At 43.3% G+C, this 13,593-nt stretch overlaps 1 protein-coding gene across 2 annotated transcripts in view; it reads left to right on the forward strand.

The window, feature by feature from the left end:
• Positions 1-13,593, forward strand: part of ABLIM1 (actin binding LIM protein 1) — a 272,448-nt gene that overhangs the window by 113,888 nt on the left and 144,967 nt on the right. The gene's annotated exons all lie outside the window — the stretch shown is intronic.

The raw sequence follows: 13,593 nt of genomic DNA on the forward strand, positions 1-13,593 counted from the left end.
TCTGAGGTAGATACAAGGTTATCAGGTTGTCCCACACGGGGCTCTCAGTCTTAATCCCTATTTTACAGATGAGGGAACTGAGGCACTGAGAAGTTAAGTGACTTGCCTGAGGTTACACAGCAGATAAGTGGTGGAGCTGAGATTAGAACCCATAACCTCTGACTCCCAAGCCCAGGCTCTTTTCATTAAGCCACAGGATCCTTATACCTTCACTACAAGAATAATAATAATGTTATTTGTTAAGCGCTTATGTGCCAGGCACTGTAGTAAGCGCCGGGGTGGATACAAGCAGATCATGTTGGACACGGTCCTTATCCCATGTGGGGCTCACAGTCTCGATCCCCATTTTACAGATGAGGAAACCAAGGCCTAGAGAAGTGAAGTGACTTACCCAAGATCACACAGCTGATAAGTGGCGAAGCTGTGATTAGAACCCATGACCTTGTGACTTCCAGGCCTGTGCTTTTTCCACTAGGCTACGCTGCTTCTCTACAAGAAGTCTAATGTTGCTTTAGATTAAGTCCTCAGTATTTTTCCTGTTCACATTTAAACAACGGTATTTGTGTTTACTGTGTAGAGAGTACTGGAGTACAGAGCACTTGGGAGAGTAGAATATAGTTGGTAGACTTGGTTCCAACCCTCAAGGAATTTACAGGCTAGAGAGGAACACAGGCACTAAAATAAGTTAAAGGTAAGGGAGAAGCAACTTAATATAGGAATATGTACTTTTTATTGCTGTACTGTAAGATTTGTCTTTAAAGCCCTTCAAAAAATGCCATTCACACCCCTGTTCGGGATTATAAATTAAATGAGCGGGTGGTGTCAATCCAGGGACCAGAGTAAACCTGTAATCATATTAAAACTACCCGTGTCCGCCTCAGCCCTTTCTCATTTCTAAAAGGGTAAACAGCAGGAGCAGCATAGCCTAATGGATAGAGCACAGGCCTGTGAGTCAGAAGGCTCTGGGTCTAATGTCGGATCTGCCACTTGTCTGCTGTGTGACCTAGGGCAAGTCACGTAACTTCTCTGTGCCTCAGTTATCTCATTTGTGAGCCCCATATGGGACGTGGACGGAACCCAACCTAATTTTCTTGTATCTGCTCCGGTAGCTTAAAACATGCTCAGATCAAGGAATATTTTTGTTGTTGCCTGTTGACAGCATCTTTGGAAGGTGATGGGAGAGCCTCTCTTTGGAGGGAGGAAAGGAGGAAAGCTACTCTTGGCAGGTTCTGCTCTTTTTTTTGCCAAAACTGGCAGGGCTGGTCTCTGCCCACCATGACATTACATGAATCGCCTCTTTTGACGTGCTCAGATTATGCCAATCGGGTAGCTGGGAGACTCATTCATTTATCAATCTGCTGGTCCAGCACTCAAGGTGCCATTTTTTAAAAAAGACCCAAATGTTGCTCTAAATTTCACACAATACTATCCTATTAGCAGTGGTTTTTCACAGATTTGCCTGCACTCTGATCTTCTTTACCAGGTAAAGCTCCTAAACATTAAGAAAAAGATCTTGCTCCCAGGCTGCAACTCTCCAGGTTCATAATGGTGCTGGTTGATAGGGGTTGATTGACAGAGTGTTTTGTTCCTCTGAGCAGTGCATCTGTTTACTTCCTGTGGCGGTTGCCTATTGATCTAGCTCTCTGGATGAAATGGTTATTACTTCGAGCCTTCAAGGGTGTCGTGTCCTTGCAGCGAAGGATAACAAAAGGCTATGTGAGCTCTCCAGTGCAGCGCCGACTTCATGAATGCCTGCTGTCATTCTGAGATTAAAAGCCCCACTCCACAAGGTAAACAGGCTATAAGTCCAGAAAGGCTTGATGATTCAAAGAAAACTCTGTGCCCCCCTTCCCACTCAAGTTGTGAGAAAACTAATGGGGAGAGACTCCATCCTGCTGCCAATTCTCAATTTTCTCTAAAAACCAGAAAGCACAGAGCAAAGGCCACAAGATAAAATGTTTTTTGTGGATCATCACCTAGACTGAATGATGGGGGGGTGGGGGGAGGGGGGGTGTGTGCGTGTGCGTGCATTTATGCACATGTGCACCCAAGTCTTTAAGAACATTTCGGGTCTGAAAGAAGGTGAGAGAGGGGAAAATACCTTTTATTAGTTTTTCCTTTTAAGAGTATGTTTTGCCATTATGGTCTTTTTCAAGGAAATAGGAAGCCCTGAAGTTTCAGCCTAAACAGCATTTGTTTTGGGAACAATTAGGCATTCTGCTCTCAGTGGCAGGGACATTACAGCAGAACAAACAGAGGCAGCAGCAACAAACCCACAGAGTTCTGAACCAAGACATCAGAGTTAGTCCTAGATAAGTGTTTTAGGGAGTTTATGGGTGAAGATGCTTCCCCGCTTTGCTCTCTTTAACGGGTTCTACTCCTCCACCCCTGAGAGCAGCCTACGGGTGGCATTTGAAAAATACTCCGGTGATGCAAATTAAATAAACTGCTCCTTTAAGATCTGAGCAAATTAATCAAATGTATTTACTTAGCTGTGTGCTTCGGAGAGTACAAGAGAAGCAGCGTGGCTCAGTGGAAAGAGCACGGGCTTGGGAGTCAAGAGGTCATGGGTTCGAATCTCAGCTCTGCCACTTGGCAGCTGAGTGACTGTGGGCAAGTCACTTCACTTCTCTGTGCCTCAGTTACCTCATCTGTAAAATGGGGATTATCTGGGAGCCTCATGTGGGACAGCCCGATGTCCCTGTATCTACCGCAGCGCTTAGAACAGTGCTCTGCACACAGTAAGCGCTTAACAAATACCAACGTTATTATTATATAACAGAGTTGGTAGACACATTCCCTGTCCAGAACGAGCTTCCAATCTAGAGGGATCGAGCAACACAACCTAGTGTTCTGAGCCGCACGACTTTAGAGGAATTACAGGACTGTCTCTTCCTTCCTCCCCGTGGCCTTATTTACTGTAATTTAGGACCCCAGTTTATCTGTCCCCATTCTCTCTTCCATGCACAGAAGCACCACTTGTTCTCTTTAAACTGTTGCTTTCTCGATTGATGGTGAGCTCATCCTCCCCAGAAGACTGCATGCGCATTATCAGAATTCTCGATGTCCCCCAGGAGTCTAGTATGGTGTTCTGCACATAGTAAATGCAACCGGTTAGTAGTGGTGATGAGACTATCGAATCTCTGCTCTCCTCTCCCCGTCCCTGCCAAGCAAAAGACTCTGGTTCAGTTCCACTACAGCCAGGACCCGACTGCACAGGAGATTGGGGCTTCCGGATGCTACCTACTGTTCTGATGTCCAATCCCCGTACCTGCAGGAGAGGAGGGCAGATATAGCAGTGAAACCCTTGTGAATTTCATAATGTTGAGCCTTTATTTCCTCTTTTCTGTGCTGCAGCCTGTGGAGATAGGAAGAGGAGAGAAATAATCTTGCTAAGCGGGAGTTTTAAATGGCTAAAATGAAATGTTTACTAAAAATGTATCTAAGTGTCAAACACTGTACTATGCCCTGGGACACAAGATAATCAGGTTGGACACAGTCCCTGTCCCAGTTGAGACGAATTGTTCACTGTTTAACCCTGTCCATCTTCAGGTGGTGCTTTCGGTGGGTAGGGATGATCTTCAATCAATTTTTCCCTTTGTAATAAGTGTGGTATTTAAGTGCTTACTATGTGCCAGGCACCGTATTAAGCAGTGGGACAGTTGCAAGCAAATCGAGTTGGACACATGGGGCTTAATCCCCATTTTACAGATGAGGTAACTGAGGTACAGAGAAGTGAAGTGACTTGCCTAAGTTCACACAGCAGACAAGTGTTGGACCTGGGATTAGAACCTAGATTTTTCTGACTCCCAGGCCTGTGCTGCATCCACTAGGCCACAGTACTTGTCTTTATCATCATCAATGGTATTTATTGAGCTCTTACTGTGTGCAGAACACTGTGTTAAATTCTTGGGAGATTACAACAGAGTTGGTAGATATGTTCCCTTCCTACAATAAGTTTCAATACATCACTCTGAACCCTGCAGGTGAAATCAGTAAATGAATTCACTGTGACCAGCTGACAGTTCATTTTTATATGTAGCCGTCTCTTCAGGTTTGAAGATGTTGCTATCGGTTGCTAGATTTCAATCAGGTGGATGGATATTTGATACCAGCTTAAAATTGCTTTATGACCAAAAGTGCACCCTGTGTACCTGTAAAGATCATCCTTTACTGAGCTACTGCATTTGCTAGTGGCTCCTCCCGATGGCCCATTTGGTGAGAAGCAGCGTGGCTCAGTGGAAAGAGCCCGGGCTTGGGAGTCAGAGGTCATGGGTTCGAATCTCGACTTTGCCACTTGTCAGCTGTATGACTGTGGGCAAGTCACTTAACTTCTCTGTGCTTCAGTTCCCTCATCTGTAAAATGGGGATTAAGACTGCGAGCCTCGTGTGGGACAACCTGATTACCCTGTATCTACCCCAGCGCTTAGAACAGTGCTCTGCACATAGTAAGCACTTAACAAATACCAACATTATCATTATTATTATTACATCGTTTCTGCAGTTTCCTTACATTCAAATTATTTTCTTTCTTGGTTGTGGCATATCATGAGAAGCAGCGTGGCTGAGAAGCAGCGTGGCTCAGTGGAAAGAGCACGGGCTTTGGAGTCAGGGCTCATGAGTTCGAATCCCAGCTCTGCCACTTGTTGGCTGTGTGACCGTGGGCAAGTCACTTAACTTCTCTGTGCCTCAGTTCCCTCATCTGTAAAATGGGGATTAAGACTGTGAGCCCCACGTGGGACAACCTGATTCCCCTATGTCTACCCCAGCGCTTAGAACAGTGCTCGGCACATAGTAAGCGCTTAACAAATACCAACATTATTATTATTATTATATCAGATAGGTCCGGTGACTTCTGTACTTTCTCAGGTGTTGGTTGTTGGAGATTTTGCTTATTGTTGAATGAAGCAGGGAGGTCCACCAAGATGTCTAGATCTAGATTTGAGTGTGTTTCCTCAGATTCTCTGAGATGTTTCAGAGCCCTAGATTTTGCACCTGAGACATAGTCGATTTGGGAAAGAGGGGGAAAGAGAAAAAGACTATAACATACTCTATAGCTGTTCCTCTATCCAAACGGCCCCAGCCTGCTCCAAGGCATCAGCACATCCCATCTTGACTACTGACCCACCTCCTCACCGGTGTCTCTGCCTCCAGGATTCACTCAGCTGCTTGGATCTTTATTCCAAAATATCATCCTTATTCCCACGTTCCTCCCAAACCTGCGGTGGTATCCATTCATCTCCACATCAAACAGAAACTCTAGATCATTGCCTTTCAGGCACTCTATCAGGCATTCCCTCATAACCTATCCATTCTCTTCTACCACACCCCAACTCACATTCTCTTTTCTCCTCCAGCTCACCTTCACTGTACCTCATTCTTGACTCTCCCACCTTGTTTCCTTTCTCTTCCTCAGGACTCTTTCCTTTTTTCACATCTGCCAGACCTCAACTCTCCCTAACTTCAAAGCCCTTCTGAAATCTCACCTCCTCGAGGAGGAGGAGGCTTTGCCCATTCTTTGCCCCAGTTGACATCCTCCCAACTGTCATCTAAACTTTTCAGGCCCTCAGCATTTCTGCCCTCACAAACTCTCATTGCACTTTTGTATGTATTCTATGCTTTTCTAAGTACTCATGTCTTCCTCCTACCTGTAAATCATTTTGTGTCTCTCTCCCATTAGGTTGCAAGGTCCCATGGGCAAGAATAGAGTTTCTTCTATTGTACTCTCCCTTGTGCTTAAACTTAGTATGTGCTAAGTAAATACTACTCACTGATTTTTATAGTTCCCCGGAGTGGTGGATATCGTTGGTGGAATATTTAATTTGTTTTAGGTAGTTTTTAAATCTCTGAACCACTTTCAAAGGACCTGTCTTTGTGGTGTAGGCTTGATGCTTGTAAGCTTCTCTAGACTGTACACGTGTTGTGAGCAGTGTTGTGTTGTGTTGTGTCTGTTACACTGTTATAATACACTCTCCCGAGAGTTTAGTACAGTGCTCTGCAAACAATTAACACACATTCTCCTCTCAGAAAAGTGCCCCTTCTATGTTCATATAAATACTTGTAACTAGGGCTCCTTGTTTCAGTTAAGGCTTTGTTCTCCAGGAGCTTGATTTAGTGATAGTGATAGAAACAATAATAATAGCAGTATTTAAGTGCTTACTATGAGCCAAGCACTGCACTAAGCATTGGGGTAGATACATGATAATTAGGTACCCCATGGAGTTCACAGTCTTAATCCCCATTTTACAGATGAGGTAATTGAGGCACAGAGAAGTCAAGTGACTTGCCCAAAGTCACACTGCCGACAAGTGCCGGAGCCAGGATTAGAACCCATGACCTCTGACTCTCCTCTTCCAACCACTTAGTGCAGTGCTCTCCACATAGCAAGCATTCAATAAATGGGGTTGATTGATTAATTGAATCCCTATTTTGCAGATGAGGGAAATGAGGCCGAGAGAACTGAAAAGGCTTGCCCAAGGTTTCACAAGTAGTGGAAGTGGGATTTGAACCCAGGTTCTCTGAGCCCCAGGCCCATGCTCTTTTCATTAGACCATGCTGCTTCTCTTCATGCCAATATTCAAAAGCTTGAGTTTGGAGGGTATAAGCTGATTTCAGTGGAGCAGTTTGCATCTTCCACAGCCGCTGTGATATGTCCACCCTTCAAATCCTGCAGGTGGATGATAAAACAGTCTGTGAAATACTATTGTTTAAATCTTGGGTGCATTCGTATCAACTTTTAAAATTTGAGCGACAGAGAGCATTGGTTATTACAGGCTGATGTTTTGCCCATAGGCAGTCCAAAAATATAGCATTCCAATGGAGATTGCTAATAATTAATAAAACAGAACATTCCTCATGGAAGACATTAGTCTTTCAGGATGAGATGATATAGTATTTTGTCAGACACTGAGGAACAGAGTCCTTAATGGAGGTGGGAAGCTTTAAATCATAAATATATATTTATGTGTGTGCTTTGAGATCTTTGGGAATAAATGTGCCAAACAAACTATGACTATTTCCAGAAAAGATATACCACAGTCTCTCCCATAAACTATTTCTTATGTTTAATTGGCCCAGGAGTTGGGAGATCATTCATGATATTTAACTAAAACCTTTCCTGCTGTAATTTAAACTCGTTTCGATTCGGCATCTATAGGCAGCTCTCAAAACAATTTCCCTTATAGTGCACGACACCTGCTACATTACTAAATTGACACCGTTTCAGCTTTTCGTATCAGTTTCCCTTAGAACATTACCCTCCTTTAGGGCGCTGGCTTTGAAGGGCCAGATAAAACGGTTCCGTGCGCGGGGCTGGACGGCTACACCTGCCTAAGGCCCCGGGGCTCCTGCAGCTCCTGCAGCTCCTGCAGCTCCTGCAGCTCCTGCAGCTCCTGCAGCTCCTGCAGCTCCTGCAGCTCCTGCATCTGGTCTCCGTTGAGCACATGGCGTTGAGCACGGGCTCGACGGGCCGGGCCCTCGTGCGCAGCGCAGAGTTTTGCGCCCCCCGTGCCCCTCCCGGGGATCCGGCCGACGGGACCAGCCGCCCCCGGAGGACTCCACGGACCCACTGCCGCCTTCCTGGAGGTGATCGGGTGAGGCTTCTTGTTTGCTTCTAATAATGAGGGCATTTATTAAGCTCTTACTATGTGCAAAGCCCTGTTCTAAGCGCCGCGGGACGATACAAGGTGATCAGGTCGCCCCCAGGTGGGGCTGACGGTCTTAAGGCCCATTTTACGGAACGGTATCTGCAGAGCGCTTACTATCTACCCGCCACTGTACTAAGCGCCGGACTTGCCTATTTATTTGGTTAATGGGGTGTATATCTCCTTGATTCTATTCATCCTGATGATGTCGTTTTGTTTTATCCTGCTCTGCTGTCTGTCTCCCCCGTTTAGAGTGTGAGCCTGTCGTTGGGCAGGGAATGTCTCTATCTATTGCCGAATTGTACATTCCAAGCGCTTAGTACAGTGCTCTGCACATAGTAAGTGCTCAATAAATACTTTTGAGTGAATAAGAGGAGCGAGGTTGTGCGGCAGCCTTGGGGTAATGGGAGAAGTAATTTTAGAAGCTGATGGTAAACAGGGAAGAGAAAGTGTGAAGACAGCAGAGTGAAAAAGGCTGAGGAGAGAGGGTGGTGCGTGTTGCTCAAGGAGTCCTTCAAAAGGGTCACCTAATGGGCAGGTGGAGTTCCCAGGGAAAATCATTGTGTCCATTTTACATCTGATAAAGTATTGTGGAACATTCTGACTCAATTATATTAATGTAATGTGACTTACCGGAAAGAGCACTGGCCTGGGAATCAGAGGATCTGGGTTCTGATATCCGGTCTGCCGCTTTCCTACTGTGTCACTCCGAGCAAATCGTTGAGCTTCTCTTTGCCCTTGTTTCTTCAGCTCATTCTTTCAATCATATTTATTGAGAGCCTATTGTGTGCAAAGCACTGTAAAATGAGGATTAAATGCCTAGACTGCACACCCCATCTGGGGCAGGGATTGCATCCGACCTGATTATCTTGTCTCTGCCCCGGCAATTAGCACAGTCATTGGCATGCGGTTAGTGCTTACCAAATATCAGCCTCATTATTATCATTATTACATAATTACTCATCTATAATTTATTAAGTACATAATTCTGGATGATTTTATTTAAAATAGGGTATGTGACATGTTCAGGATCTAGTCAGTCCCCCATTGCTCTTATGACAAAATTGGCCCCAGTTAATAGTTTTTCAACTTTAGATGAGATTTTCTAGGCCCAGTTGTGTTGTAGGTCCAAGGACTTCCCGTATAAAGCTAGAAAAGGCCTGGTTCCTTTTCTGTAGTATTATCTAAAGTCATTTATCTCAAAATAGTCTATCTCAGACCTTTTTTTTCTTCTCCTGCTATTTTTCTCTGCTATATCATCTGCTATTTTTCCTCTTCTACATTCTGAGTTCCTTAGTGACTTATTTTTAATGAGATCCTTTGGACCGTTCCCAAATTTTCCTCTATCTCTTAAGTTCTAAAATTACTAAGCCGTTTTAGTTTCCTTCCCTGCATTTAACAAAGGGATAACTATTTACTGGCCACACCAATGAGTAGGGCAGATTAAAGAAAGCATCATGATTGTTAGGAGTATTCCAGAAATGGGCAGTTCAGTATAAATAGTTCTGTCGTAGGACCTCATGTGTTCACTTAACTCTTCTGACTGTGGACTTTGCAGCTTAGTTGTGCCTCTGCTCCTTTCAGCAACTTTCCCTTGAAGAAAGAATTCCAAAGGTAAATGAATCCCATTTCCTTATTGAAAGGTTGCTTTTCCAGTCTCCAGAAAGGACCCTTAAAGTTATTGGCTATATAGTCAGTGCCAAGTCTCTTAATGGCATTTATTGATTATGGGGTGTAAGGTTTTTTATACTCAGAAATCTGTTTTCTTTCTCTTTTAAAGGGTGTGCAGAGGGGAAATCCAAGACTTGTTATGAGAGAAAAGTCATCAAATCAGATTTAATTATTGGGCATGCCAAGTCTGACAGACCCTGTTGAATCAATTGAGGAGAGAGATTCCATCTTTATTAACAGCATCTTGTTTAGTGGTGAAGTTATGTGCTTTAGGTGCCCAAAAGGAAAAAGTATAACTGCCAGGACCTCACCACTGAAATGACAGATGTTTCAATAGAGTGAAGTAAGCATGTTAAAAAAAGTGTAATTTCTTGTTTGCTTGTTTGATCTGATTTGAAGGAATGCACAGTAGAAACCTGCTCAGCTTACTATTTCACTGTAAGTTTGGATTGAGGCTGACGTACACCAACCAGCGATAGTCAAGGGTGGATTTTGGGGGTAGTAGGGAAGGTGATTGTTTGAGAATATGTGACTTGGCTCAAAAACTGGGAAACTGGGTAGTGTTTGCTTTTGAAACTGTTATTATTAAAGCTGGCCTGAACTTGGACAGTAAATGAGAGGCCAGTTTTTGCTGCCCACTGTCGGAACTTTTCCTGGTTTATTTGCTTGACTTCCGCAGGCAATGATGGCTCCTTTCTCCCAGTGGGTGAAGTGATTGTATTGGGAACCCACACTTGCATTTTTGCCTGTAAAATGTATCTACTGTGTTGAAAGCTAAATGAGGATTTTCAAAATATGGATGATTCCTCAGCTTCTGTTTGCAAATGTTCACTTGCTAATTGCATTGAGTCAGAATTTGTGGGAAGAGAATGTCATTAACCACATTAAATAAAAACCTTTGTTATTAAAAAGAGGAAACTCCTGCACATGCGTGTTTCCAGGAAAGTTTGTTCTCTGGGTGTGTTTTGCCCCTATGAATTGAGAGATGATGAGGCAGAATTAAGTGGGAGGGGAAGAGGAACAGCCCTTGTTTTAGACTCAGAAGTCCTGCTTGGGTCTTTGTTTTGTCTGCTGTGATTTGTGTGAACTTCTCTGACCCAGAGGGTGTTGACGAATTGATTAATTATCGTCTGTAAGGGAGCTTGATGTTTTTGACTGATGAGTTCTACCTACAGCCACCATAGATGTTTTCTATTACTCCTAAACCTAAAAAACTATTCGACTTCTCAATGTTGCTTTAATATAAACTACTCTGTGATCTCCTTGTGAATGCCCTTGGGATAAGAATCAGGAGTGGTAAAACAATGCAATAGGGTCTTGTTTTTGAAGGAACAGCTCCTCCAAAAGACCTTCCTGGACTAAACCCTCATTTCCTTTTCTCCCACTACCTTCTGTGTCCCCCGTGCACTTGGATTGGCTCCATTTTTTCACCCCTCCTTTAGCCCCCACAGAATTTAGGTACATATCCATAGTTTATATTAATGTCTGTCTCCCCATCTAGACTGTAAGCTTGTTGTGTGCAGGGAATGTGTCTGTCAACTCTGTTATGCTGTACTCCTCCAAGCATTTAATACAGTGCTCTGCCCACAGTAAGCACTCAAATGCTGTGGATTGAACCAAAGCCAGAATAGGCAAGAGCTGGAATTAGAACACTTCTCTTCACCACACCACTAGAGCTAGGCTCAGGAATCTGAAGTGACAGCATCTGCTTTTGTAGCTTGAGTTTTGTTGTTGTTGCTCAGTGCTTCATACTACTATTTACACAGTGTTAGAGGTTAAAGAGTTAATCTGAACACCCTGTTCCACTACTATAGATGAGAAAATTGTGAGGTAGGCTAGTTTGGATTAGGGAACTAGCAGTGTATGGATTGCAAATTTGTTGAACTGATTCTTAATTCTGACTTATTGTTCCTCCCTCCTAAGTTGCTTCATTTTTTCTTTTTTTGTACATTTTTCCTGACATTTCCTAAATTAAATATCTCAGGTAGCAGTTGTTCAGTAGTAACCTGTAGGAATCTTTGTAATTTCCAGCTCATAGAATCCAGTAGAATATACCAGATCAAAGCACAGAGACTTCGAATGTTCTTATAAAACACAGATGGGTGATTGGAGTAAAGTTGTCCATGGAGATGAAAGTAAAACTTTCTAACTTCACCCTTTTGCCAAAAAATACGTAAGATTGAAATGGGATTCAATCATACAGGATGAGGAAGAGTTAACTATAAACCAGATAACAATGGAGCAGTGCACATGCACATTTCAGTACAACAGACTAAATTAGGGAATCTGTAGGTAGTGCATATGGGAAATATATGGGAATCAAAGATGTGAGTCTCATCCTTCTCTGTTTAATGTTCCCATCAGAGCTAGTAACTCTATCCTTACTTTCCAAGAAGCTCACAACCTCAATGACATCTTTGATGCCTCTGATATTCACCTCCCATATTCAAACCTTTTCCAAATCAATCAGTAGTATGTATTGAGTACTGTACTAAGCAGTTGGGAAAGTACTATAGAGTTAGTAAATATGCTACGTGACTTCAAGGAGCTCTAAATCCTGTTGGGTTTTCCTCTGCAATTTCACTGATCCAGCCCTTCCTGCCCAACTCTATGGCCACCACCCTGTTTAAAGCTCACATTACCTTCCTGCTGGTTTATTGCATCAGTTTCCTTATTGGAGAGACTGCATCAATCCAGCCTCTTCATTCTTCAGTCCATTCAACATACAAATGATGATTTATAAGCACTTTTTATAACACTTCACTCCCCTCTTCAACAACCTCCAATGGATAGCTATTATTCTGTGAATGAAGTAAACGCTGGATCACTGGAAGTGATTGAAGCTTTCAACCATCTGTATTCTTCCTACTTTATTTTTAGTTTTCTCCCACTAAATTCAAACTTGCACTCTAGTTTTCCCAAGCTAACTTCACTTTTAACTCTCCTGACTCTGACCCACTGTATCTTTATCTTCATTTCTGCATGGAACTCCATCATTGATTAAATCAAACAAACCACTGTCTTCCCTACCTTTAAAACCTCCTAGAAAAGCCTCCTCCTAGAAAGCCGTTGCCTCTAGGAGGCACCTAATAATAATGATAATAGTAATTAAATGCTTTTTCTGTGCCAAGCACTAGGATATGTTTACTCTTCCTTCCCTAATTAGATTTCAAACTCCTGGAGGACATTGCACATTCCCAAAAATCTAGTGTAGGGCTCTGCAGCTCATAGGTTTTCAGTATATGCTGCTTGCATATTCAGGACACCATTTCTAGAAGTAGTAATGAAGATATTTACTGAATAACCACTGCATGAAATGTGCTGCATAAATGCTGAGGAAGGGCATAAATGATTGCATATGTAAGGGTTAGAGGTGGCTGTTGGTTTTATGTGGATTGGGTTTGAGAATTAATCAGGGAAGGCTTGTTGGAGGAGATAGGACTTTAGAAGGGCTTTGAAGTAGGGGAGAGCAGCAGTAGGTCAGATCAAGTAAGAGAGTTCTGGCTGGTGGAACTATGTGAATGAGAGGACTCAGGTGGGAGTGTCGAGAGTGGAGTCCAGCTAGAAGTTTGGATTAGGAGGAATGAAGAGAATGACCTGGAGAGTTGTGGGGGAGGCAACATGGTGTAGTGGATAGAGCATGGTCCTGGGCATTAGAAGACTGTGGGTTCTAACCCCGGCTCTGCCACTGGTCTGCTGTCTGACCTTGGGCAAGTCACTTCACTAAGCAACGTGGCTCAGTGGAAAGAGCACGGGCTTGGGAGTCAGGGGTCATGGGTTTGAATTCTGGCTCTGCCACTTGTCAGCTGTGTGACTGTGGACAAGTCACTTAACTTCTCTGTGCCTCAGTTCCCTCATCTGTAAAATGGGGATTAAAACTGTGAGCCTCACGTGGGACAACCTGATTACCCTGTATCTACCCCAGCGCTTAGAACAGTGCTCTGCACATAGTAAGCGCTTAACAAATACCAACATTATTATTATTATTCTCTGTGAAGTCATATGTAAATTGGGGATTGAGGCTGGAAGCCCTATGTGGAATAGGAACTGTCCAACCCAATTTGCTTGTATCCACCCCAGTGCTTAGTATAGTGCTTGGCACAAAGTAAGCACTTAAATACCATTTTTATAATAATTATAATTATTATTATTACCTAAGATGAGGAGCCTGTTTCTCCTGCCTAACAGAAAGGACTCCTAGGAACAGAAAATGTTCCTTATTTAAGCCATGAATATGATAGTGATCCCATCTTTCTTGTTTGGTTACTTTCTCCTCTAG

This window comes from Ornithorhynchus anatinus, chromosome 16 (assembly GCF_004115215.2).
Source record: "Ornithorhynchus anatinus isolate Pmale09 chromosome 16, mOrnAna1.pri.v4, whole genome shotgun sequence".
In the NCBI taxonomy this organism is placed as follows: Eukaryota; Metazoa; Chordata; class Mammalia; order Monotremata; family Ornithorhynchidae; genus Ornithorhynchus; species Ornithorhynchus anatinus.